Source organism: Onychomys torridus, chromosome 9 (genome assembly GCF_903995425.1).
Source record: "Onychomys torridus chromosome 9, mOncTor1.1, whole genome shotgun sequence".
Lineage (NCBI taxonomy): Eukaryota > Metazoa > Chordata > Mammalia > Rodentia > Cricetidae > Onychomys > Onychomys torridus.
Genome location: NC_050451.1, coordinates 1,288,900 through 1,315,975, shown reverse-complemented (window position 1 = coordinate 1,315,975; position 27,076 = coordinate 1,288,900). Strand labels below are relative to the sequence as shown.

The window sequence follows — 27,076 nt, the reverse complement described above, 5'->3', positions numbered from 1 at the left end:
CACACACACACACACACACACACACACACACACGTGTAGCTCTCGCCCTTCAATAAAGACGCTTCTTTTGGCAGTGGAGACCATCACAGAAATCAGAAACTAGTAAAATTGCCGAGAACAACTCACTGTGAAGCGGCCAACCTCTACTGATACATCTGTAATGTAACCCCTACCTAAGGCGTGTGCCACATAAGAAACGGGAAAAGGCTGTGAGAGCCTGAGGGCCAGGTCATGTGAGGTGACAGTGTCTTCTATATGTGATACGGAAGCTCCACCCATGAAAGAGCACAAACATGGCCCAAAGAAGGCCTGTACGATGACAACACCAGTTGGAAGTGGTGGAAGAAGAAATCTCCAGACACCCCTCCTACACGGCACTCCAGGCAACTGACGGCGGCTGAGAAGGAGAAGTCGTGTTCTCGAGAACAATCCTGTTAGGTCACCCAGCCCAAGACAAATCCACACATGAGTAACACTAAGTGGACTCAGCAGCTAGCTGCATATACACACAGCCACATCTGTGTGTCACAACAGTTAAAGAAGAGGTCATGGGTATGAGAAAGAGTGGGAGGGGATGGGGGAGAGTCAGAACGTGAAGTGCTTTTTTGTTTGTTTGTTTGGTTGGTTGGTTGGTTGGTTAGTTGGTTGGTTGGTTGGTTGGTTAGTTGGTTGGTTGGTTGGTTGGTTGGTTTTTCGAGACAGGGTTTCTCTGTGTAGCTTTGCGCCTTTCCTGGAACTCACTCTGTAGACCAGGCTAGCCTTGAACTCACAGAGATCCACTTGGCTCTGCCTCCCGAGTGCTGGGATTAAAGGCAGGCGCCACCACCGCCCAGCCATCAAAAAGTACTTCTTTAATACTTAAAAAATTGGTTTTTTACTTCATTGTCTTGCAAAGTATATAAAGCCTAAATTATATAGTATCTAGATTTATTTAAGATATTTTAACAAGACTTCCTCCTTCTTTTATATGTCTACTAGTCTCATAATGACAGCATTAAGTACTAACATTAAAAAGATACATCCTGGCTCTGATAAGATGATTCAGTGGACAAAGATGCTTGTCACACAAGTCTAAGGGTGATCTAAGTTGATTGCCACAACCTACCACAAAGGACAGAAATGCCTGCACAGAGCTGTGCTCTGACCTCCATACTCACACCACATCAGGCACAAGTGCCTTCAAGGACACACACCCACACATGATTACCCAAAAGATATACATTGATACTCAAATACTCAGCTCAAAGTGAAATAAAGAAAACAATGTTTTCACTGGCTGATGAAAAGGACCCAAACACTCACAGTTTTCCACACATGACAGAAAGCTCTGCCACTGTGTGGGAGCATCTAAATCCCTTCGGACAGGCCAATTGCTTCTCCAAATTATGGAGCTGAACGTGTCCAGTGGGAGAGTCACGGAGGTTTTCTCTTGTCTAATTCGCAAGACGGAATCTTAGTACTATTAGTTACCTTTTCCTTGCATGGCGAGTGTCTGGCAGTTGACCACAAGGTGGCACCACACTCACACCTACAGGACAGTCAAGGCCCTTGTGCCCAGTGTTTCTGTTTGGGGCTTTTAACCATAAAGCACCAAACATCTTCCACAGGTTCCTTGACAGCTGTGGTTCTCAACCTTCCTAATGCTGCGACCCTTTAATACATGGTGGTGATGCCCCAACCATGAAATTATTTCCGTTGCTACTTCATAAATGTAAATTTTGCTACTGTTACGAATTGTAAGGCAAATATCTGATATGTGACACCATGGAGGGGTCATGAGTCACAGGTTGAGAACCACTGCTTTGTAGCTTCTTATCAACAACAACCCAGGTTTCCAGACAGATCTGTGTGTGCATGTGTGCGTGCGTGCGTGCGTGCGTGCGCACACGCACACGTGCACGCACAAAAGTTGAAACTTTCTGTCCCCTGTAAGAAACTTCAAAAGTAGACAGACCTCTTCTCAAAACAGAGCTATCTGACATCTGTGAAGTTTTCAATAGGTAGAAGGTAGGAGGGTGAGGGATGTACTTAAATCCTAAAAATAAATGTCCCTGTGTCGGATCACGGTCCAATAATATATAGTTGTGTGAGGAGAATTCTGAGTAAGAGAACAAGACAAGGGGCAGTTTCTTGAAAACATGGAATTGATCTTGTGACTTGCTTTCATGCCCTTCCCAAGTGAGCGACAGGAGTGGGTTTACTTCTTTACAACTGGCAATTATTATTTATCTGCCTCCATGGAAACACTTGGTTTTGCCACCTGCAGCTTGTCCTTGTGACTGCTGCTTTGCTCAGGTGACTCCTCTGAACCCTCACAGTATGAACAGTCTGATGCACTGAAAAAAAATTGGCTATAGAATGGGGCTCTGGTCCGCCTCCTTTTTAAGGCTCCATTCTCCCAGGCCCCATCACCAATGACAGCAGTAAACGTCCCTCTTCTTGGGGTAAAACACCCTGAATCTAAGTTAGCACCCTAAAGATACCCAGATTTTTTTCTTACCCTTCCTTTGTTTTCAATTTTATTCGATTGAGCTTAGATTAACTAGCATAAATCTTTTAAAACTGGATGTTATTTAAAAGTTGAAACAGATTTGCAATCAATCCTTAATGCAGCAGGTCATGGTTATTTAAGGGATGAGATCTATTTTGGGAGACCTGTCCTATCTATCCCTTCACTCTCTTCATCCTACAAAGCCTGTTTTTGGGGAGCTGGTCCAGGCTGCTTTATAGCCCTAAGAACTCATAATGAAAGCAATCTGGAATCAGATACAACACATCGCTGTGGGTTAGAGGAGATTTCTGCCAATTAAAAAGGGAGCTCACTGTGCTCCAAGCCTTCTGTCCTGAAAAGGTGGAGGTTTGCAGAATCGCAGAGTGTCCTGAAAGGGCCAGGTTCCTGTCAGCATGGGAGGGAGGGCTACCTGCCAGGGTAAGCTTATTTCCACACATTTCCAGCGGTCACCACAGAGAAGAGTGACCACTTATGAAAGGTTTGTGGGCTCACTAAACTTCCAGGGAGGTGGGGGGGGGCAAAAATGAAATTAAAGAGCAGTAGGGCTGGGGGTGTAGCTCAGGGGTAGGGCGCTTGCCCAGCATACGTAAGGCCTGAGGTTTGAAGCAGAAAATAGGAAAACAACCAAGAGAGTAACCTGAGGTCACCAAGCCACCCAGTCTCACGGTGTCACGGTGTCAATCTGTCAGCAGCTCCCGAGGCACCTGTTTGTTCTCCAGAACAGTATTTAACCAAGGACCTTTACTGCGACTCTTGGCTTCTAATTATTTGGGACTCTCGAAACACAGGGTAAACACTTCTGTTTGTGTACTCCTGTGTCCTAAGCATGCAGATGTTTTGAGATTCCAGGTACAAGGCATGCAGGGGAGGCCTTGAAGATCTTTTCTGTGCAATGCCCACTGAGGACGATGGCAGAGAGGCAAAGGAAAGCAAGATCTCAAGTGTGCTCATTCATCATCTCGGATTCAGCAAATGTGCTGGCGACGCTTCCACTGCTGCCCCTCCATGGAGAGGACACAGAATGCAGCTTCACCGAGCCTCAGCTCTCTCCTCTTCCAAGCAATGGGAAAGCCAGGAGCAATCTGGACACCTTGAGTTCAGTGTCCCAGATCACTTTTTAAATGCTTCAAGTCCTTTTAGTACCCTGGTTAGAAAGCCAACAATGCTACTTATGGCCATTACGAAACCTAGAATGAATTCAATAAAGTACTCACTCTCTAAGCAGTGTGAGAATTACAAGATTCCAACAGGGGGATGGCATAATTGAGTTTTAGTGTTAGAATCCATAACAAATACCCCTGGTGATATAGCTGTTGGGAAAAAAATAGGAAATTACCATTCATTAGGAGCTTGCCATATGCCAGCTACTGTGCTAAACACTTAAAATTTCCATTTAAAATTTTATCCTGTAGCAGCAGGCTTCCATGGACCCGCTGTAAATCCTTGAGTGTTCCCATCTGAAGTACTCACCTACACCACCAGACTCATCAAGAACCAGGAAGGGCATGGGGATGAAAGAGTCTGTCCCTCCCCCAACTCAGGGTACTCACTGCACTCCAGTCTTGCTCTTCTTCCACACAGTGGGAGATAAACTTGAGTACATGGGCCTAGAAGCTGTCAAGAAGGAGAACTGATCGGCTGTGGGTAGAGGAAATGATATCTCACATAGGCTATCTTCTTAGCTCACTGATGAAGAATACGTTTTTTCCATGGAAGGGACATTTACACAGAGGAAGTTCAAGTCCCTCATCCCGCCTGATCAGCCATCTGTCCCCACTCAAGCCAGGGCTGATCACACACCTTGTCTTTGAACTTCATTACATGTGACACCTTGCCAGAGCCTGCCAAGCTTTCAGGCTGAGCACGCTTTCTCTCTTAGCCAGGCTCATTCAGAACTGTGCCTCAGTAACTGCTGCTTTTTAGGTATGGTTTGAGTGTACCCCAAATGTTCACTGCTAGAAGCTTGGGTCCATTGTGGGGCCCAGGGAAAAGTGATTAGGTAACTGGAATCCATGGTCTCAGATGGGATAAATGTGGTTTTCCATGGGACCCCAGTGAACTGCACAGTAGTATACTCCAACAGAAGTAGGCCTGGTCGTCTAATCTCTACTGCTGTCTGTCAGACCATGGGACTACTTGTTCCTTTTCCTGTGAGATCCCAACACAATGGTTGCTCTCTACCATATTGCTAACTGTAGCCAGAGGAGTCCTTACTAAGTCAACAGCATCATATTTGGACTTTCTAGCCATAAGAACAGAAAGGCAAGTAAATCTCGTTATTATATATGCTGCCTACTCTCAGGAATTTTATTATAGTAACAGAAAACAGACTAATCTAGTCAGGCCCCTGCTCTGACGTGCTCTCGCTCTCTGCATAGAACAATTTCCCACTAAACTAAAAACTCGGTAAGGGAAGGGACTTTGTTCCTGTTAATCATGGTGTTTAGATGCCTACAATATAATAAGTTCTGAACAGTTATCAAATTACAGTATTTTAATTTTAGATAATTTTATCCCCCCCTCAAAATAAGGCTACAAAGTCATAGAGGACTGAAAGTGTCTGGCTTCCAGAAAGCACACACAGTGATCACTTCAGCTGGACACTTTAGACTATAATAGAAAGTTGCCTACTTTTTTGTTCCTGATTGTAAAACTAAGGTATTTTTATCATAAATTTCTCTCCATCACCAAACCTTGCATGCTCATTAGCTTTGCAAATTCAGTTGTTTGCATACAGAAGCCATGATATAACTCCAGACCAGAGAATTCAACAACAGCAACAAAGAAAGATTTGCTTATTTCAATAACCCTTCTTCTGAAATTTACTGTTCTTTGTCCCCTGAGAACACAAGGCATGGTCTCTGGCTCCTCACCCACCAAGGCCTGTGTTCCTGGGACTTATCAGAATAAACAGACAGAGAGACACAGATGGGTATTTCAAATACCACATGAAACAAAATATCCTTTTACATTTGCAAGATAAACAGGATTTCATTGCTCATATCTCCTGGATAAAGCAGAAGAAAGAAAAGCAAAGAAAACAAACATGAAGGGCCTGAGGCCTCCGAGAATGTCCAATGCCCAGGCTAAGCTGGCTGCTCTCGAGTACACCAGGCCTCCATGAATGTCAAATGCCAAGGCTAAGCTGGCTGCTCTCAAGTACACCAGGCCTCCATGAATGTCAAATGCCAAGGCTAAGCTGGCTGCTCTCGAGTACACCAGGCCTCCATGAATGTCAAATGCCCAGGCTAAGCTGGCTGCTCTCGAGTACACCAGGCCTCCATGAATGTCCAATGCCCAGGCTAAGCTGGCTGCTCTCGAGTACACCAGGCCTCCATGAATGTCGAATGCCCAGGCTAAGCTGGCTGCTCTCAAGTACACCAGGCCTCCGAGAATGTCCAATGCCCAGGCTAAGCTGGCTGCTTGAGCCTTTTGGCTCTGGAGTACAACCGGGCCTCCATTGCCCAGGAGTGTGAAGGAGTCTGATAGCAACATGCCTTCATGTGCGCATTGAACACGAAGCTCTGCGGTTACTGTAACGAAGTAATCTAGAATCCTGTCTCCAACAAATCACCACACCATCTCTCAGGAAAGTCAGAGGAAGCTCTCCACTACACCCAGCATTTAAACCTCAATGAGTAACAAATGAAACACACCATCCTTTAATAAAAGGTGAAGCCTGACACCAATGTTCACAAATATGTTTGTAAATACAGCTACTGTGGGAACAATCTAACTTATCCCTCCACTGAGCTCCCCAGCTGTGTTTTGGCTCTCAAGCCACACACTTTCACACATTAATTCCCAGCAAATAAGAAACTAGAATTGGGGTATTCCCACTGGTAGAACATCATGGGTTCCTTTGTGATCAGAGGTCACTCATTCAACAGGGACTGGGTGCGGGCTGTGTCCCATCCCACTGCATCTGTGCTCATCCATCAGGTGTTCTGGTTGGCTGTGCTGGTAAAAGCAGACGTACAAGATGCTAATCTGTGTGCTCATTCTAAGGTCACACCCTCAGAAGCCAGTTTCCTTTCCTTGAAAACAATGGTGTCTGAATATAGGCTGGCCTGCATTCCATGATTTGCAACAGCTTTTATTAGACATCTATCTCCCTGACGGCAGCCCCTGGAGACAGAGTACAAAAAGAAGAGACGTGCCAGCTGTACAGTCTAGCTGGAGAGCCAGACTTTGTTCTGTTCAATAACTAGTTTACATGTATCTGCAAGGGCACATGCATGTGTTAGTTTTTGAAATTAAGATATAAATATATCATTTTAGCCCTTCCTTTTTCTCCCTTCAACCTTTGCCATGCACATACACTCCACCCCATCCACCAGGCTCGCTCTCAAATTCATGGCGTGTGTGTGTGTGTAATTTTTTCCTAACCATATAAGTACAACCTGCTCAGTCCACATGAAGTTACTTGTATGTACATGATTTCAGATGATCTCAGGGCTGACCACGTGGGTGCTGGACAGCCAGTTTGAGGGCTTGTCCCTAGGGAAGACCATTTCTACTTGCAGCACTCCTTGGCTGCCTGTAGTTCTCTGTCTAAGGCTGAGGCCCCGGAGATCTCCCTCCACATCAAGCATATCTATTGGTACCATCCTGGTCCAGATCTTAATTAGGGAGCCGTGTTTATGAGACCTCATGGGTGCAGCTTCTCTGACATTTCCAGCACACAAGGTCTCACAGCAAACTTCCCATTCCTCTGGCTCTTACTATCAAAAATAAGTGTGAATCATTAAGGCGTGCAATGCTCTGTTTTTATAGATGTGTATGTGACTAAACAAGCCAATGAACATATCTATCACTTCACCAACTTGACTTTCTTGTAGCGATATAGTAAAATTGACTCGTAAAATATGTGATATGTATTTATTAACCGTAAGTCTCCCTGCTATGAAATAAACCTCAATACTTACTCTTTGGGCTGAAGAGATGGCTCAGTGTGTATCGGGCTTGCCATGTAAGGATAAGCACCCGAGTTTGATCCCCAGAACAAATGTAAACTCCAGGCAGGGCACAGACACAGATAGCTGTGGCTAGTTGTCCAACCAACGCCAGCCTCACTGACCAACTCTGTCTCAACAAAACAAGGTAGACAACCCCCAAAAAATGTAACACCCAAGGTTGACTTCCGGCCAACACATGCATGTGTATACACATGTCCATATACCTGCCACAAACAGAGAAGAAAAACAAAAAACAAACAAATAAATAAAATTCTTCACCTTACTGAAACACTGTACCTTCTGATAGTTTCCTATTCTCTTTTCCCTCTTCTCCCATCTCCATCTTCTTCGTTGTTTTGTTTTGTTTTGTTTTGAGACAGGGTTTCTCTGTGTAGCTTTGTGCCTTTCCTCGAACTCACTTGGTAGCCCAGGCTGGCCTCGAACTCACAGAGATCCGCCTGGCTCTGCCTTCTGAGTGCTGGGATTAAAAGCATGCGCCACCACCACCCGGCCCATCTCCAGCTTCTTATCCCTCATTCTATTCTTAAAAGTTCAATTTATTTTATTTTATTTTTATTCTGTGTATAATTAATACCATCCAATGCTTGTCTTCCTATTCCTGGATAATTTTATATATATATATATATATTCATGTCCTAAAAGACATCCTCTTAAAATGCCAAATAATATATTACTTTACCTGACCCTCTGATGACGGACACTTAAGTTGATTTTATAGCTTGGCCATTGTAAATAAAGCTACAGTGGACACAGGTTTGCAGACAGCCCTGGGAGGACCACCATTTTGCCAAATGTTGCTAAAAGATGTTCCAGGGTCTATGAAAATCAAACACAGGTGCTATGGTCATTCTGTTTGTCCCTGGGAACAACTGAGGCAGGAGAATGATTGTTTAATGAAAATAAAAGTATACAAGTGTGGTGAAGAAGAAACAATATTGGTGGGCTCAGGGGTGGGGCAAAAACGTCAAGTTCAGAAATAAGATATTTATATAAAAAAGTAAGACTACAGAGACAAGGAGACAAGGAGTACAGCATTCTCAACCTGACTTAATCCCACAGACTGCTCCACATATCATGGCTGTTTCTGGATGTGGAGGTGGGGGAAGGGGGTGCCTTGGTTCTATTTGTTCCTCACAGAAGCCACCACTGAGAATGAACCAAGTGCTGATGGTGTCGTGGTGAGCATACCCACCTTGGGTGTGTGTTGGGGGGGGGGGAGGTGGGGTCTCAGAAGAGCTCGGGTACCTTCCCTCAGGCTAGAGTTAGTTATGCATGGAAATAAATGCCCCTCAAGGAAACAGAGAGCCTAGCCAGCCAGGCACAGGGGTTCTAGGACTGCAGTCCTCTAGTGTTTGGATTGCACAACTTCAACTATTTCCACCACGGGGTCAAAGAGAAACAGTGGGTATGGGCTCAGGAGGCTGAGCTAGGGCGTGCCCCATACATATGCCCTATGGCAACCCAAAAATGGTAGTCCATTTTTTTGAGCAAAGATTTAATGGAAGGCTACCTACTGTTGTGGAATATTATTTTAAGATGTGTTACATTTGTTTATGCTGTGGAACATTTATTTTAATGATGCAAAGATGTGTTCCATTCCTTTGTGTTACATTTGCTTAACTCTGTGAAGCTGTGTTACTGTGCCTGTCTAAAACACCTGATGGTCTAATAAAGAGCTGAACGGCCAATAGTGAAGCAGGAGAAAGGACAGGTGGGGCTGGTGGCAGAGAGGATAAATAGAATGGGAAATCTGGGAGGAGAGATCAAGGAGCAAGAAAAGGAGAGGAAGCTATCAGGGGCCAGCCACCCAGCTACATAACCAGCAACGGAATAAGAAAGAAAGAAGACATATAGAAATAGAAAAAGGTAAAAGCCCAGAGGCAAGAGGTAGATGGAATAATTTAAGCTAAGAAAAGCTGGCTAAGACTTTGTTGACTCCCAATGGGAGGCCTTACCCTCTCTGAGGAATGGATGGGGGATGTGGGGAGAAGCAGGAGGAAGGGAAGAAGGGGGAATTGTGGTTGGTATGTAAAATTAAATATATATATATATATATATATATATATATTTAAAATAAAAATAAAATAGAAAAAAGAAAAGCTGGGCCAGGTGGTGGTGGCGCACGCCTTTAATCCCAGCACTCGGGAGGCAGAGGCAGGTGGATCTCTGTGAGTTCGAGGCCAGCCTGGGCTACCAAGTGAGTTCCAGGAAAAGGCACAAAGCTACACAGACAAACCCTGTCTCGAAAAACCAAAAAAAGAAGGAAAGAAAAGAAAGAAAAGCTGGCCAGGCACTTATGGAGGCTTATTCTTATTTATGTGTGATTTATTTAGGAGCTGGGTGGCAGGCACCCCAAAAGAGCAGAGAACAAAGATTGAAAGAGAGAGTAAGAAAACAACTACACCCTACAGAGCTCAAAACATCCATGAGGAAACGAAATGAGTGGGGTGCTTTTTCTTGCTTATCATTTCTCTTGGAGGCAGGCTTCACTGTAGCCCAAGCTTGCCTAACTCCAGGTCCTCCTGCTTGAAGACCTTCCTGAGTCTTGGCTCCTAGCACTGTTGAAGCTACCACCCAAATAACAGGACGGAGGAGGAGAAGATGGAGGAAAGAATGACTAACATGAGAGATTACTCGATTTAAACTCTCAGAAACTCTGGGGTTCAACTTTTAAAACAAAAATTAACTGAAGAAAACAGCTCTCCAAGGCAAAGCTTTTAAAGTTTATTTTTGAATAAAGTGGCAGTGCTGCGTTAGTTTTTAAAGCAATATTTACAGAACAGTTTGTTCTGGAGTTGTAGCTGGCATAAATAGAGTAGGCCTGGGACATACTCACCAAAATGGTGACAATGAAATTAGGGCCTGGGGTGGAGGAAATTACCCTCTGGCTCATTCACCAACACCTAAGGTTCAGAGACAGGAGAGGCAGCATCTGAGTGAGAAGATCATTTGAGCACACACCCACCTGCCCTACCCTATCCTACCCCCCTTGTGCAATTACCCAGGCTGCTAGAGCAAGATATATCGGCCCTATAATTACCAGATACGAACTAAAAAAACTGGGCCTTTTTAAAGCTTGGCTGCAACTCCCAGCTACACTTTATCAGCACCAGAACAAACATGTTTCATGTCCAACAGCCCCAGTAACTGAGAGCTGCTTGATGCGAGACACAGCCACATCATGGTTGAGCTCCTTTTCCAGAATGTTCTGGGGTGGTGCTAATTCTTGAAAAGCCAGAAAATACAGGAATCAAGTAAAACAGGAGGGCCAGAAACAGGCTGCACAGTGAAAGAAGGAGCCAATGGGAAGAGCCCACAGCTGCAAACATACAGTGAGTCTCATGATTTTAGAAGAAGAGCTGGTGGTCATGGTGGGTGTGAGCATGCAGCTCTACTGCAAAGCTTTCCTGTTTTGTCTCATTGACTTTCTCAGCAACCCTGTGAGACAGATGGGCAGAATTGGTTTTTCAGGTAAGCCTACAAAAGCTTACAAATTTCAAGCCCAAAGGAAGGGGCACAATCAGAGCTGTATTCCAGGATGACTTAACTCCAAACCTGCCCTGGGAAGGAGAGAAAGAAGGAGAAAAAAAGAGAGAGAAAGTGAACGACACTTTATCAAAACACTCTGCGCTCTTAATCCACCATTGCTCTGTGAAGGCAATGATTAGCACAAAATCTCCGCTCATGGTCCCGGCTCTCTGTGTAATTGCATGGATGCTTTTTCTTCCAACCAAGCACCTACTATGGCCATTGCCATCCCTGTGTCAGGAACTGAATTCTGGGATCCCCTCATGAGTCCTATGCTGAAGCTCTAACTCCCAGTGTGATGGCATATGGAGGTAGTGTCCTTGGAGTTAATTAGGGTTGGATGGACAACAGTGGTGCTGCCATGACAAGATTAATGTGCTTGCAGAAGAGACACTGGCTGGAGAACAACCAGATGTTAACTGAAGAGCCAACGTGTGCTCCTTCTCCCCTTCCATTTAACTCTGTACACAGTAAGTAGTCCTCTGCAACGCAGGAAGACATCCGGATTTACTCTCTATTGCTGTGACAAACACTCTGACCCAAACCAACTCGTGGAGGGAACGGTTTCTTTGGCTTCCACATCCTGACCACAGTCTGTGACTAAAGGAAGCCAAGGCAGGAACTCAAGACAGGAACCTGGAATCAAGAAGTGAGACAGGGACATGGAGGAAGGCATCTTACTGGCCGCCGCCTTCTGACTCACTCAGCTCCCTTGCTTATACAACATAGGACCACCTGCTCAGGAATGGCACTGCCCATAGTGCAGTTAGAGACCAATCTGATAGAGGCATTTCTTCACTTGAAGTTCCCTCTGTCCAGATGATCCTAGTTTGTGTCGAGCTGACAAAACACTAATGAGGAGAGAAGGTCCTCATGAGACACTGAATCTGCCAGCAGCAGTCTCTCCAGTCTCTCCAGACCCCAGAGCTATGATAAACTATGTCTGTGCTCTAGCCACTAAGTCCGCACACAGTATTTTGTCATAGTAGCATCAGCACACCAACATGGCCTATTCAACACATGGAGGAAGTCCTTTCAAGCATTCATTCAAAACAATAAGAAAAAAATATTTCCTGGTGTAAGATAAAATCAGGAGTTATTTTGACAGACCAAATAACTGCCCTTGTCAAAACAATTACCAGAACACAGGAGAAGGGGAAAAAACAAAACAAAAACAAAAACCAGAACTCCAGAGGATACAAAACAATGCATACTGCCGTTTCTCTTTGCTTACAGCAAGTTCAGCACAGCATGCTGGAGAGATGGCTCAGCAGCTAAGGGCACTTAATGATCTTGCAGAGGATTCAGGTTCTGCTCCCAGGAGCCACATAAAGATTCATAACCATCCCCTAACTTTAGTTCCAGGGGATCCAGTGCACTATTCTGACCTCTAAGGGAATGGGCATCAGGCATTCACAGAGTAAATCTAAAAAAAAAAAAAAAAAAAAAATATTTTAAACATCAGCTAGAGGAAAAGCTCTAAGAAAATTACACTTATAGACTACCGTCCTGAAAAGTTCACCCGTGACAGTGATGCAGGAAGGGAACCATTGGAAGGAAACATCCGAGAAAAGAAGGCCAATCAACACATGATCTCCTCCAGATTCTACAGACTCACACTTGAAGTGGCAGATGTGAACAGGAAGGAAGCTCACACCCAGAAAGGCAGGAGAGCTATTCTGGGGAGGTGTGTTAGAGGAGATAGCAGGTTGCCTGAAGAACAAGTGCTCAGATGGATGCAGCTCTGGCATGTGTATCCATTCATTTACACATGCATTCATGCATGCATGCATGCAACAAATGTTTACCAAACCTTACTGTAGCTGTCAATAGAAGCCACAGATACTGTGGGGAACCAGACATGATATCCATCTGAAGAAGGTCACACGCCACTGGAAGATTACAGGTAAGCACTAAGCCAATCAACACTACTCATAATGGAATATGTCTCAGGAACTCTGAGTGCTCAGCTGGGAGCCAGGCTGAGGAAAGCTTCTTGAGGGGACCTATGATTGCTGAAGAGGAAGATGTGGAGACAGGGCATGCCAGAATGAAATCTTTGTATTTTTTTTCCTAAAGGGAAGCCATTCAAGGTTAATTATGAGGGGAATTCCAAGTCCAGTTCACATTTAAAAATAAAAATGTGGCCAGGTGGTAGTGGTGCATTAGTCCCCAAACTTGGAAGGCAGAGGCAAGTGGATCTCTGTGAGTTCAAAGCCAGCCTGGTCTACAAAGGGAGTAACAGGACAGCCAGAGCTACAAAGAGAAACTCTGTCTCAAAACTACTACTACTACTACTACTACTAATAATAATAATAATAATAATAATAATAATATAATAGTGGTACAATGTGGATAACAGAGTAGGGAGGGTCTGACTAGAGGAGAGGGATAGGTATAGAGACCACTGAAATTGTCCAGGCTAGAAATATTAAAGCCTACACTAAAGCAGGTATGGGAAGAATAAAAAGGGCAGAACCAAGTCAAGAGAGTTCAGTTGGAATTGAAAACCAATTTGGAGAAGAGTTATGAAGAGGAAAAAAGAAATCAAGATAGTCTCAAAGATAGGGTTGGTTGTGATTGGTATGTTAGAAATGTTCCCAAAGAACTGGACACAGCACAAGATGGAGGGGAAAAGGCCGTGTTCAGATAGACCTGTTGAATTATAAGTATTTTTGTCTACTGAAAGTCCCAAGATATCTGTGTTCCATGACCATGTATTATTTATTGCTATATAAGGGTGTTGCCACAAATTTAGCAACCTAAAACAATGTATAGACACTGAGATGGCTCAGTGATTAACAGCACTTGGCTACTCTTCCAAAAGACTCGAGTTCAATTTCCAGCACCCATATGGTAGCTCACAACCAACTGTAACTCCATTTCTGGGGAAATCTAATGCCCTATTCTAGCCTTCTTGGGCACACGTGTGGTACACAGACATACATCAAGGCAAAATACCCAGACACATAAAATAAATAAATAAAATGTAACAATTTTAAATACATATTTAATATCTCATTGTTTATATGCTTAAGAGTCCAAGCTGACTGAACTGGCCTCACCAGACTGGGGGAGGCTTCATTTCCTAGCTCAGACAGTCATTGGTGGCACTTAGTCCACTAACTCTGCTGACTGACAGCCTCAGTTTCTTGCCTGCTCATGGCTGGTGCTTTTAAGTTCTTGATCAGGCAGCCATCTCCTTGGGCATCTGAAAACACAGCAGTTTTCGTCTTCAAAGCAAGAAACAGTCTCCTTGAAAACTGGGCATTCCGATCCTATGTAATCAACATACATACCATTATTTTTGTTGTATTCTTCAGGTTACAAGCAAGTCACAGATTCTGCTCTCACCCAAAAAAGCCACAAATCTGGAAAAGAGGGGTCATTGGGGGGAATAGGTAGGTCCACTATTATCATGTTCATTTAATTTCCAAGAGATAGAATCCACTAGACCCATTTCTTTGCTGGCTATGGCCCTATAGCCTAATCAAATACAGATCTACAATCCATGCATTCCTCTTGGTCTACCTTATGACCCTACATTATCTTAACTCATCCTTTCCTTAATCTTTCCCAGAGAGTCTCTCCATCCCCCTCCAATATAGTATTCTAGCACTTAAAATTTATTGAAATTAATTGTTCTGGATTTTAAGGACAAAAATTGTATACCTCCAATAGAAATAATAAAGGCTGCCATTTACTATATATTACTCACTATAATGGCAATAATGCAATTTCACATTTAATTCTTACAATAATACTAACTTAAATGAAAAAAATCCATTTCTATTTTGAAGATGATGAAACCAAGACATAATGAAGCTAAATAGTTCCCAAAGTTGGTTAAGAAATAAATGGCAGTAGCCCCAGTACTTAAAAACTAACCAGGCACTTATGACATCATCACCCTTCACATTTTTAGAATCTTCTAAGTGAGAAAATACCAACTAGCCAAAAGCTACTTTAATATTTGAGGCGTGCTCATGAGTTTGTGTGTGTCCGTGTGCGCGCGCGCGTTTGCTTGCTTGCTTGATGTGCCACAATCATGCACAAGCCTGCAGAGGCCAGAAGAGGAATCAGAACGCCTGAACCTGGAACTACAGATAATTGTGAGCTGCCGGGTGGTTGCTCAGAACCAAACTGGGTCCTCTGCAAGAGCAGCAAATGTTCTTAACCACTGAGCATCTCTGCAACCCCACAAAACGTCTTTTAATTCAAGAACACTTTCAAACAAATCTATAGCCTTTTCACAAGCTAGTATCTGCCAATATGTGTATAAACAGTGCACACACATGTCTTTTCCCCATAGACAATGAGATTGGTAAACATCTGCAAAGTCATGGCTCCTTCCCTGGGCACCAGTGATCCCTGCCACATTCTCCTCATATATAGAGTACATCAGCAGTTCTCAATCGGGGACAGTTCTGCCCACTTGGAGTTCATGTGACAAAATCTAAAGACATTTGTGTTTGTCACAGCTGGAGATGGTATGCAACTATCATTTAATGAGGACAGACCAAGGATGTGACTGTACTTCTCTCAATGCTCAGAGCATATCCCCACAAAACAAAATGTCAACAGTGTTAAGCTGCAGTGTCGCACAGCACTGAAAATTCTCCACGCATGTCCTCTGAATCAGTCCTCGCCCTCCAAGAGCAGGGCTCTCATGGCAGCCTTGTTATTTTCTCAACAAGCACCAAGTGGGAACATCTGAGAGGTACTCAGTGTATTAAAAATCATGTCAAATACATAGTAGGATTTCCTTCTATAGGAATGATTTATCCAAGCTGGGCCTAGTGGGTCCCACCTGTAACTCCAGAACTTGAAAGGCTGAGGTAGGAGTTCTGCAAGTTCAAGTTCAGGCTGAGCTACAGAGTAACACCCTAACCATCCCTTCAACAAAAAGAGCTATTTGTTCAACAGTTTCATATCCTCTCTCCAAAGTAAAAGCTGCTCACCACAGCCCTCTCCAGCGGTTCTTGGTGCTTGAATCTCGGCATTATGAAACAGATCTCTGATTTCATAGAAGAATCGTGTAAAAGAAACAATAAGCAAAAACGGAACAATTGAAAAACAGAGATACAACATCAAATGCCAAGGGCTGGAGGGTGTTTATTTTCTTACACTAACTGTTCATCCTGAAATGTACAAAAGACAAGGACACGCAAATGGATGGCAAACAAAACTGATTCTTTTAAAATCACACAGCATTGTGAGGAAATAGAACACTGTTCTAAAAACAGTCCGATGCATCTGTTGAACAAAGAAAACTTTGACCATTTATTAGCAAAAGTAGGAGTTGTAAGTATAATAAGATGAGGACATGTTATAATTCTAGGAAGGGAATGGACCTATCATTTCATTTTCTATGTACAAAATTTTAAATCTATTCTCTAAATAATGTGTCAAATGGTCTAGCATTCCAATGAATTCTGTGCCAAGTAGGAAAATGTCAAGTTGTGTATTTCAACTCCTCCATCACTCAATCTCAGGGTACATACAGTCTGGCTCCTCTTTCCCTCACAGACAAACAAAAACAAATTCACTGAATCCCAAAATAACTTAAAAGCCTTTGGGCCCCACCCCTACTTGTGAGAAGACTGAATTGTTCTGTCTGCACCAGACAGAACTTACCACCAGGAGTGGATTAATCAGACTGGACAGGACCACATGGTCTCAGAAACTCCTCAGGAGTACCTTGATTGTTCCCAATTAGGAAGGCTATCCACAGAAGCCCACTGAATCAGACAGCTGCACAGTCCAACCGAGGCCATTAGTTCCTGCTGGTTCATGCCCCTCAACTCATCAAATCAAAACTGGTTGTGAAATACAATAGCTGCCCTGAATTACTTCTAATGAGGGCTTTAGAGAATCAAAGCAGGAGGGAAGCCCCAAATCATTATCAGTCACATTGAGAATTCACTCAATGTTGTTTTGGAAACACGAGATCTAATTTCTCCAATATCATTTTCAAGGCTAACAAGAACACATCTAAAACAGCAATACAGGTATGGACCCGGGCATGACATAAATGGCCTACAGTAAAGTCCATCTGAGCACTAGCCTGCTTTCACAGTGAGCTGATCTGGCTAGACTGAGTCCTCCTGAGTTTGAACTGATATGTATGTGATTAGCATCTGCCTATATCCTTCATCCACTGACTCACACCTGAACCCTGAGACTAGACCTCGGTTATTTTACAGAGAGAAAACCAAGCTCCGCTTCCTCCTTGGTGCCACATTATTCTTTAAATGGTGGGCATCAGGATGACTTCAGTGAGCTCTTCCAATGTTCCTAGCATGACACTCAACATTTTATGTCATCGATCTGGTTTAGGTTTGTTTGCTTTTGTAATGCTAGGAATCAAGTGTAAGGTTCACACATTGCAAGTACTTTATCCCAGCCCTTTCCTCACTTTTTACACTTTGAGATAAGGTCTCACTGAGGCTTTTCTAAACTATTCTAAACTCACTTTGTAGCCTAAATGGGCCTTGTGATTCTCCTGCCTCAGCCTCCCAAATAACTAGAATTATAGGTCTGTACCACCATGCCTGGCTTGACTTAATTTCTCTATGCTAGGCAAATATCATTACCTTTACTTTAAGAATGAGAAAACTGAACCTCAGAAATGAAAAATAACTTGCTCAATAACACAGATAATAGACAATAGAGCTCAAACCCATACTGATATTTAAAGAAAAGGTCAACAAACTCTTCGATAAATAATCGAAGAATAAATGTATCTTTTACAGGCCTTGCATTCTCTGTTGCAACCTCTCAACTCTACCTTCCATAACTTGGCACTTTAAAAGTTAATATCCATGTTTTTTTATGAAAATCAGAGGGCTTTAAAGATCTAGAAATGCTCTCCTGGTCAGCCTATATAGCTTTATGTGCATCTAAAGTAGCAGCAACCCTTTGGGGGTCTGTTAGGAGCTAGAATCTGCTTTCTAGACATCCCAAAACTTCACTCCACAGTCTCCAGTATTAACATCTGAAATGGTGTTCTGGATCCCTTGCTACTCATGTGTGTCCACTGAAAATACTGATGGAGCCATTGCAGCCTCTGGCCTGCAAATGCAGGTCTCACAGGTGGATCTGTGTATACACTGAGCAGTCAGCCATTGCTTTACACCGGCAGGAAAACTATTTCAAGCCATGTAAAGACCACAGTCACTTGTGAAGGTCTAATTTCATTATCATCACGTTAAACTCTGATGAGACATTCTATTCTGTGGAATGAACAATCAGCACATCATAACACAAGGTAATATTTTAAAAATCTAAATAAATACTGAAAGCATCAAGGAAATCACTTCCCAGAGCTACATCCACTTATGACCCTTTGCATGTATAGCTGATTCTCTATAGAGATATCAACCTGACAGACAGAACTACACCATTTACAAGCTTCCTCTCCACGAGCACTTCTGCCCCAATTTCCTCAAATAAATGGATAAAGGCGCTTTCTGCTGTAGACTACACAGAAAGGGGGCAGTCGATCACGACATCAGAATAGATACTGTTCTCCCCCTGAGTTGGCATCCTGGGTGTGAGGTTTGGTGCCAAGCATTTAGTGACAATGGAGTGAACTTGAGCCCCATTGATCCTCAAGTCCCTCTCTAGTATCTGAGAACAAGCCTGACTGTGGCATGGGTTCTTGATTGAAGGAAACCATATCTCTAAAGTGATCCACCCACTACTGTTTCTCATCCTTCTCTATCCTCCAACATGCTCTAATACTAAACACAATGGAGTAACTGGGCTCTGGCTTGGTGTTGTACTTTGTGTAGATTCTTTAAACTTCTAAATAATTATTACCATGAGGTAAGAGAGGCACTGTCACACAATTATACTGCAGTTGCCTACAATGTTACTTTCTTGGCATGAGGGACTGAATAGAACAAAAGCATTATTTTAATCTAGCTTGCATGTTCAGTGTAGTTACATACCACAACTATCACATAACTGTTACCAAGTTGGTCATGTGTGGCTTGGTTTTCAAGGGACAACTACATCCAAAGACAAACTTTATCCTAGCAGCCGAGACTATGAGGCTTCAGGTCAGACTCTGTTTCACCTGTCAACTTTCTGACTCAGTAAATGGATGTGGGCAAGGTTCCACCCTCTCCAAGCCTTGCTCTCCTTGACTACTATGGAAGGATGGTGCTTGCTCCCTGTGTTTATTATGAAAGTAAAATGAAACAACATTCTGTAGGACTGCTCATGGGCACTCTTGTTGTTAATGCTCATCTGTTTCCCGTAAGGTGATCTGAAGAACATTTGGTTCTGAAGGGAGAGCTTAGCAGAAGAGCTAGACAGTAAGTGACTGGAGACAATGGATGGTCCAAAGTGACGCTCTGACAAGTGGATAACTTACATGGTAGACATTGACTTCAACAGAGGTGCATGAATTTGCCAAAGTGTGCACATGTGCAAAAAAATCTGGTTTATTTGCTAAAAACTCCAGCCTATCATCACCATGACTGGAGTATGGAGCCAGACTGGGGAGTCTATCACAGAACAACTGCCGAGTTAAAATTAGAGCTCTGCTGCCCAATGAAGGCAGTTTCTCAAGTTCATTTCTCCTTTTTCTACTTCTTGTCACCCTCCTACATCAAACCTTCCTACTATGCCAAGAATACACAGTTCAGAAAAAGAGACCAGGGGAGAAAAGAAAAATTAAGAAAAAGACTTAGGAAACTAGGATTTCAGGGAAAATAACCAGACACCGGACCCATCTGATCATAACCACTGTACACCACTGCTCTGCAGAAGAAACTCTGTTAACTGTTCAGTGTTCTAAATACCTGTTACCAGTAGGCAAGGCACATATTCTTACTTCCACCAAACAGATCAGGAACCAAGAAGTGCAGAAAAAAAATGACCTCTTCAAACCCAAACAGCTGGTAAGTAGTAAATCTAGATTTGAACCCTACCCTCATGGCGACAAAAGTCTTTTTAATAGCCCCTGCCATCTCTAAGCTCTGTAACAGATGTGGGGGTCTTATAAATAAAGAGTAGGGTTGGTTCATCTCTCAAGGAGCATATCGTTTAATGGGAAAGGAAGACAGAGTCGCAATGATAAAATGAGAAACTGTTCTCCAAGGCTGAAAAAAAAGCAGTTTGAAAGAACCAAGGAGGAAGGAGGAAGAGAAAGCAGGTCCCTGAAGAGGCAAGGTAAGAGCTGAGCGCTGAAGAACGAGGTGGGCAAGAAAGAGGGAAGTGGGCAAATGGCAACACAAGAATAGGAAAGATCCTCCTGAGCTGAGGGGGAGGGTGGGCTGTGGACAGCTGAGTCATGAGGGAACTAGAGTAGGACAGAGAACAAGGGGCTGGCCAGGAAAAGTCCCTTCAACCGTGCTATGGAGCATGCGGGGCTTCTGTAGGAAAACTGTGGGCTTTGAAAGACTGTGGAGGCAGCTGCTGTCCCAGGACAGACTAGGAAAGAAAGATAAATAAGGTCCACCGGATGATCTGAAGGCTTATGGGTGGGGTGGGAAAGTCTACACAGACAAAGATAGCAGCTCTGACCTGAAACGTGAAAGGAAAGATGAAGCCTGCTTGAAAAAGTTCCAACAAGACAAAAATCACTCACATGCAAAACAGCAGCTTAGAATCATCAACATCTAGGACACGAATCTGAATACGGGCATGCTACCTGAACCAGTAAGAAAAATGGGAGGCGGCTTCAAAAGGGAAGGTCGCCAACAGAGACCAGCGGAATCCAAATGGAGAGGTCAAAGCTCAACACTTGACTTCAAGAACTCAGCTAAGGGAGCTAAGAAAATGACAATAACTAAAAAATTAAAAACAAACATAGTAAGTCTGATTGGCGGTTGAGGACATCAGACCATGGGATACAGAGAAGGACATTAAGAAGTACAAGGTGGAGCTGGCCAGATGTCAGGCTGCCAAAATTCCCACAAGTTGTTCTCTAACCTATACATGTGCATGGTGGTACATACACATAACTGTAAATGTAAATAAAAGGAACTTTAAAAAAATAAAAGTAGCTCTTGCAAAATAGCTGAGTAGGCAAAGGCATTTGCCATCAAGGCTGATGACCTGAGTTTCATTCTGAGACTCCCATGGGGGAAATAGATAACCAGCTCCCAATATATTCACACACATACACACACACAATAATTGTACTTTTAAATGTTTTATGCTTAAAACAAAAAGAAGAGAGCCATCACTGAGAGCAGACAGCAGGAGCCAAGTCAGCCTATGTAGTAGATAAGGTGCCCATCTCTATCAAAATGGAGGTCATGTTCTTAGGGTGAATTTGGTGAGCTTTCCATGAAAAGATACTTCATAAATAACATATGAGGGCCATGGAAGCCAAAGCACAACCAGGGGACAATTAGGCCTGCAATAAGAGCATTCTTTTCTTGTTGTCCTAAGAATTACTCCCATGATGGGCTGCAAGTCATGACTCAGACTCAGCAACCAGATGCTCTCTCCAAGACTCCATGGATATCACACATCCACCTGTATGGAGAAGAAGGTATCTTCCCACCAGCAAGGGACTTGGAAAGTTCCCACGAGTCAACATCCACACTGAGTGCTATAGCTCCTCCTGGAGAGGAAAGAGGAGAAGGAAATGGGGAAAGAACAGATAAAACTGGAGGAGGGAAGAAAGTGGAAGAAGCAAGGGTGTGAGAAGTGGAAACAAGGGAGGAGGGAGAGAAGGGGAGGGAGGGAGGGGATGATACAGAAAAGGAGAGAGGGAGAGAGGGGGACAGAGGTAAGGAGGGAGGGAGAGGGGTGATGACAGAGAGAAGGAAGGAGGAGAGAGGGGAGAGGGGGGAGACAGAGGGAGGAAGGGAGAGAAGGGGAGGGAGAGAGAGGAGGACAGAGAGAGAGGGAGGGAGGGAGGGGAGGACAGAGAGAAGGAGGAGAAAGGGGGAGAGGGGTAAAGACAGGCAGGAAGGGAGAGAAGGGGAGGGAGAGGGGAGGACAGAGAGGAGGGGGAGGGGAGGACAGAGAGAAGGAGGGGGAGGGGAGGACAGAGAAAAGGAGGGAGAGAAGGGGAGGGAGAGAGAGGAGAATAGAGGGAAGGAGAGAAGAAAGTTTACTATTTTTGCTGCCCACACAAAAAAATCTAAGTGCTTTAGCATGCCTGATAAAAGTTGGCCCACCTCTACTTCCTGGCCTCTGTCTATGCAGAAACAGCCTCAGAAAGTAAACGAAGACAGTGACTAGAAAACAGTGTGCACATCTCAGGCTAAGCAAATAGACTGCAGAAAGCAGAAAAAGTACTGTACGATTCTACTCATATAAGATACCTGGAACGTTCAAACCCACAGGGCCTGAAGTGGGAGAAAAGAACAGGGACTTATTACTACAAGGCTATAAATTTTCCATGGAGTGATCAAAAACTAGAAAACTGGTGGCAAATCTTGTACAATTATATCATTATAATTATATGAATAACACTGTTAAATAGCACAGTTAAGAATCTTAAATAACAAATTTATAAAAATGAATGGTGTATGGCAAAATCCATTAAGCTGCACCAATTTGAATAGCTGAGTTGTATTACATGTAAATTATAACTCTGTAAAAGTGTTTTAAAAAATATAGGCAACGTGTACATAAAATCCTGGTGGAAGAAAGTCAGGGAATGCAGGTACCCAAGTGCTAAGGGAGATGAGCCACGCATGCATGGCAAGACATGCATCTGCACTTCTCTCCAAGCCTTTCCAGTGTTCCCCAAATTTTCATAACGAGCTTTATGCTGTTGCCTTTGTAGCCAAAACTAGTACAGGAGGTGGGCACTGGCTGCAGCTCCCTCACTGGTCAGCCTCTGCAGTCCAGGCTCTTTCGGGGCTGTGCTTTAATGGCTCTGATGAGGCTAATGATGCAGCCAGGGACTCTGGAGGGAGACCACTGGGACTCCTGCACTCATAAAGTGCCTCTTAGGGCCTATTTCTTCCTCCTCATGCTCACCCACTGCCTACTGTTGTCCTTGGGCGGGGGGGGGGGGGGGGGGGGACTTTGCTGGTAGATGTCCTGCCCTGGATCAAAGTCCCATCTAGGAAGCTCATCTGCATCTGGAGCCTCCAGCTTAAACTTCTCACCATCCTTGACTGTCAAGAAGTTGGTTTCTAGTTTGGACTTAAGAGTTCCCACAATGGCCAGGACTGTGACAATCTCTGGGGATGTGACAAAGGCATGGGTCTCGGAATTCACGTCACTGCAGCCTGTGAAGTTCCTACTGTAGGAGGTGACGACTGTATTCTTCTCCCCTTATTAATGTCTTTTTTGTCCCACTGGCAGATGTAAGGGCCACAGGCCTTGGCCAAAACAATACCACCCCCATCCCCCAGAATCTGTGACTGGCCATCTTTTCAATGGTGGTGTGGATCTGCTCAAAGCCTGGTGTGATGGTGAACTGGAACTTCCACATGAGTCTTTGGACCGGTGCCTGCTGGCCACAGCTGCTGGCCACCTTAAGTCCCCAGAGCCTAAATTGGTGCAGCTGCCAATCAAACCCACTCCGATGTCACAGAGGCCATCCTCCTTTCTCCGCCACAATGCCCACTTCTGCCACTGGGTAAGCCAAGTCAGCGGTAAAGGGCCCATCGACATACGGCTTCAGCTCACTGCGGTTAATTTCAATCACTTGTTCGTACTGGCAGCCAGGGTCAGACACTAGGTGTCTTTGGATTTTTCAGCTAGATTGGCAATGTCTGTCTGTTTAGTCTATCTTGCTCGGGTGCTTCTACTTCCTGAGGTTGTATGGGAACACTGATGTGGTGGCCCCAATTTCTGCACCCTGATTGCAGATTGTTGATATGCCAGCACAGGAGATGAAGTCAACACCAGGCCGTGGTATTCCACAATTGCACCTGTGCCACCTTTCGCCATGAGGATGTCTGCCACTTTCAGGACCACATCTGTGGGGTGAGGTCTAACCAGAAATGGAGTCCATCAGCTTCGCACCAATCACTTGGGACACTTCAGCTCCCAGGGGATCCCAGCCATTGTAGCAGGAATCTTAAATGGTCTTATTAGTAAGAACAAACCTGAGGTCAGTTATTGGGGTAAATGCTGGAAGATCAGAGAAACAGAACAAGCCACGGCTATCTCACCTTGCTAGTTCCTCAGGTGATCCTGTTTCCTCAGGCTGGAAGCTACTGAGTCCTCCTCCACATGAATCTCAGCTGAACTGTGTTGCTCCAAAGCCTGAACACTTAACCAACCAAATGCTTAACTAACTACATGCTTTTCTCACTTAGTTCCTGATCCTCACGCCTTATATACCTTTCTCTTTCTGACCCCACTCCCTGGGATTAAAGGTTGGGTTTCTGGGATTAAAGGCGTGGGTCACCATGCTTAGCGGTTTCTAAAGTGGCCTTGAACTCACAGAGAAGCCATGACATTCACAGTATCAGTATCCCCCTACTCCAATAATGCCTCCCAGGCCACCACCACTGGGGGTTTGGGAGTCAGTGCCAATCAGAAGAACTCCAGGGTATACATAGTTTTCTAGAGTGATCTGGTGAATTATTCTAGATCCAGGCTTCCACGAGCCCACGCCATACTTGGTACCTGCAATTGCCAGGAAATGACACACTTCTTGGTTTATGTCCTTGGTGTGGTGCAGGTCTTTCTCACCCCCAAGCTGGGCCTCAATCAGATAATCACTGTGGATGTCTGATGGCATGGCTACCTTGGGCAGCCCACTGCTAATGAACTGTAGCATAGCAATCTGGACTGTTGTATCCTGCATGGCCACCTGGTCGGGCCATAGATGAAGGTGTCTTTCCTTGTGCAATCTCCTGGGTCATCCAGGTGTCCATACATGATCTTCATGAGAGTCAGAGGCTGGTTCAACCCTTTGTGGACAATGTTAATGTTCTTCTCTAAGATCGCAAGGAGGTACTCACTGGGCTCAAAGTGACTCATGGCCACCTTGGCCCACTGGCACAGGACAGAGGCCACACAGTACTGTCGAACACCCAGGGCCCTCTGCAGCCAAATACCAGTAGTCTGCAGGGTGCCATGTTGTGAGCTGACAAAGATGAAGTTACATCGATTTCAATATTTTTAATGGTTAAGGAAAAAAAGAATATTTCATGACATGAAAATGTTTTAACTCAAATTCCAGGGTTAATAATAAAGTTTTATTGGAACACAGATACTCCTATCTATTTGCATATACCTATGTCTATTTTTATGCAGTTGCAAAACAGCCTATTTGATCTGTACAGCTGAAAATATTAATGATCTAGTCGTTGACAGTGAATAAACATTTACATTTTTAGTGGATAAAATCTAAAATCAAAACATAGCATTTGTTAGCGGGTTAATCCATAGTCCGTGAAAACCCCCAATGAAGTAGGCTTTCAGTGATATTTATTGAGGGACTAAAACCAACATTTCCGGGCCACTATCTCCACAGCATCCAGCCTGGGAAGCCAGGCCAGAACCTCTGCCGTAACTGCTCAGGGGAGTCAGGATGTGGTCAGTGTCTGCCCACTTCCTTATTATTGCCTCTGCTTCCCAATAAATATTCTATTCTCCCCCAGACCAGCCATATAAGATGCCTCATTTCTAGTGAGCTCACCACCTTCTTCATGACACTGACCACCAATCAAACCATGGACCTGAAACCTTCTTACACATACAGCTTTCCCCCTGCTCTGCCTGCTCTTGAGTCTCTGCCAAACTCTGGAGAGGATGGTAGGAGTTCTTGCTGCAGCACATCCTGGATAAACACCATCTGCTTGTTTTCCTTTCAGCTGACCCGGAAATTTCTTGGTCCCCAGAGATATGGTCTGCACTGTCTGTTGCCATGGACTCAAGTCTTAAACTGCATGTGGTCCCTTGTGCCTTGCAGTTCACAGAGTGTCAAATCTGCAGTGATATGGTAAAATAGTGTGTAGGTGAATTCTACTCTTATATTGGGTTTCTGGCTGTGTATTCTTCATTTCCTAGGACTGGGCTTTGTTATTGGTCCCCATTTGTTTGGAGAAACTAGCCCATTCCTTTGCATGCTTCTGTTCAATTTTGTCCCGAGTTGTGCTGTCTCAAAGTGTTGCTTCCCATAAAGAGAACCACAGGGCATGGACCCTGTGTTGGTTCAAAGTTATTTAATCCAGAAGCACAGTCTGGGAGTTTTGTGGTTCTTACCAAATTAGTGCTCACATGGGAAAACTTTATGTGGACCATAAAAAAAGAATAATGTTCTCTTCCTTCCATCTTCTACGTTTACCCTGAGATCCTGGCTTCAGTTCAGAGAGGGCAATTCTTCTGGGTTTCCTGTAGGAGGGCCATGTGTCAGACTGGCGCTTGTAGAGGCCAGCCAAAGGTTTGGAGGTTTAGACACAGGACACAGAACACATAAATGTCACTTTCAACCAAATGCTGCCATTATACACAGGTAACTTAAGTCTAACTCTTCTCTTCCTCTAGAAGAAAGGAAAAAGGGAAATACTTCTTCTGCTGCATCCTTCCATTATAGCCTTGATTCATGTGCCTAGCCCACTGAAGTCCACCAAAGCCATCTTCAATAGAACTCTAGGAAATAGCTGCTTTCAAGAAAACCGTTTATTTGCAGCACACATTGGTGGGGCCAAGGAGAGGAATACAATTTCTCAGACCCAATTTTATTCACATGGAGAAACCTCCAAACAAATTCTGACTTAAAAGCACTTTCCTAAAAAATGACTTGGCCCAATCGAATGAACAATGTGAGGATCCGAACATAAGCTGATTTCTCCAGGAAATCCTCTTCTCCATTTTCCTGCTGTTGCTCCCTGTATCCCTCCCTCTGGCCCCCTGATCCTCCAGTCTCTCCCTTGTGGACTTCTGTCCATTCTCTTTTCTTTGAACAAACCCCTCCGATTTCCCATCAGCATTTCTACACCTTGAAAATGCCAGCTGCGATCCAAAGCTCCATCCCATCAGTCTTAGGGTTTCTATTGCTGTGACCAAAAGCAAGTGGAGGAAAGTGGTTTCTTTCACCCTTCCAGCTCTGACGTCCATCACTAAGAGAGGTCAGCGCAGGAACTGAAGGCACCAACATGGAGAAGGATGCAGA

The 27,076-nt window shown here is 44.1% G+C and overlaps 1 protein-coding gene and 1 pseudogene across 1 annotated transcript in view; both read right to left on the bottom strand.

The window, feature by feature from the left end:
• Erc2 (ELKS/RAB6-interacting/CAST family member 2) overlaps positions 1-27,076 on the bottom strand; it is a 913,086-nt gene that overhangs the window by 791,219 nt on the left and 94,791 nt on the right. The gene's annotated exons all lie outside the window — the stretch shown is intronic.
• On the bottom strand, positions 5,504-25,830 carry LOC118591135 (annotated as a pseudogene).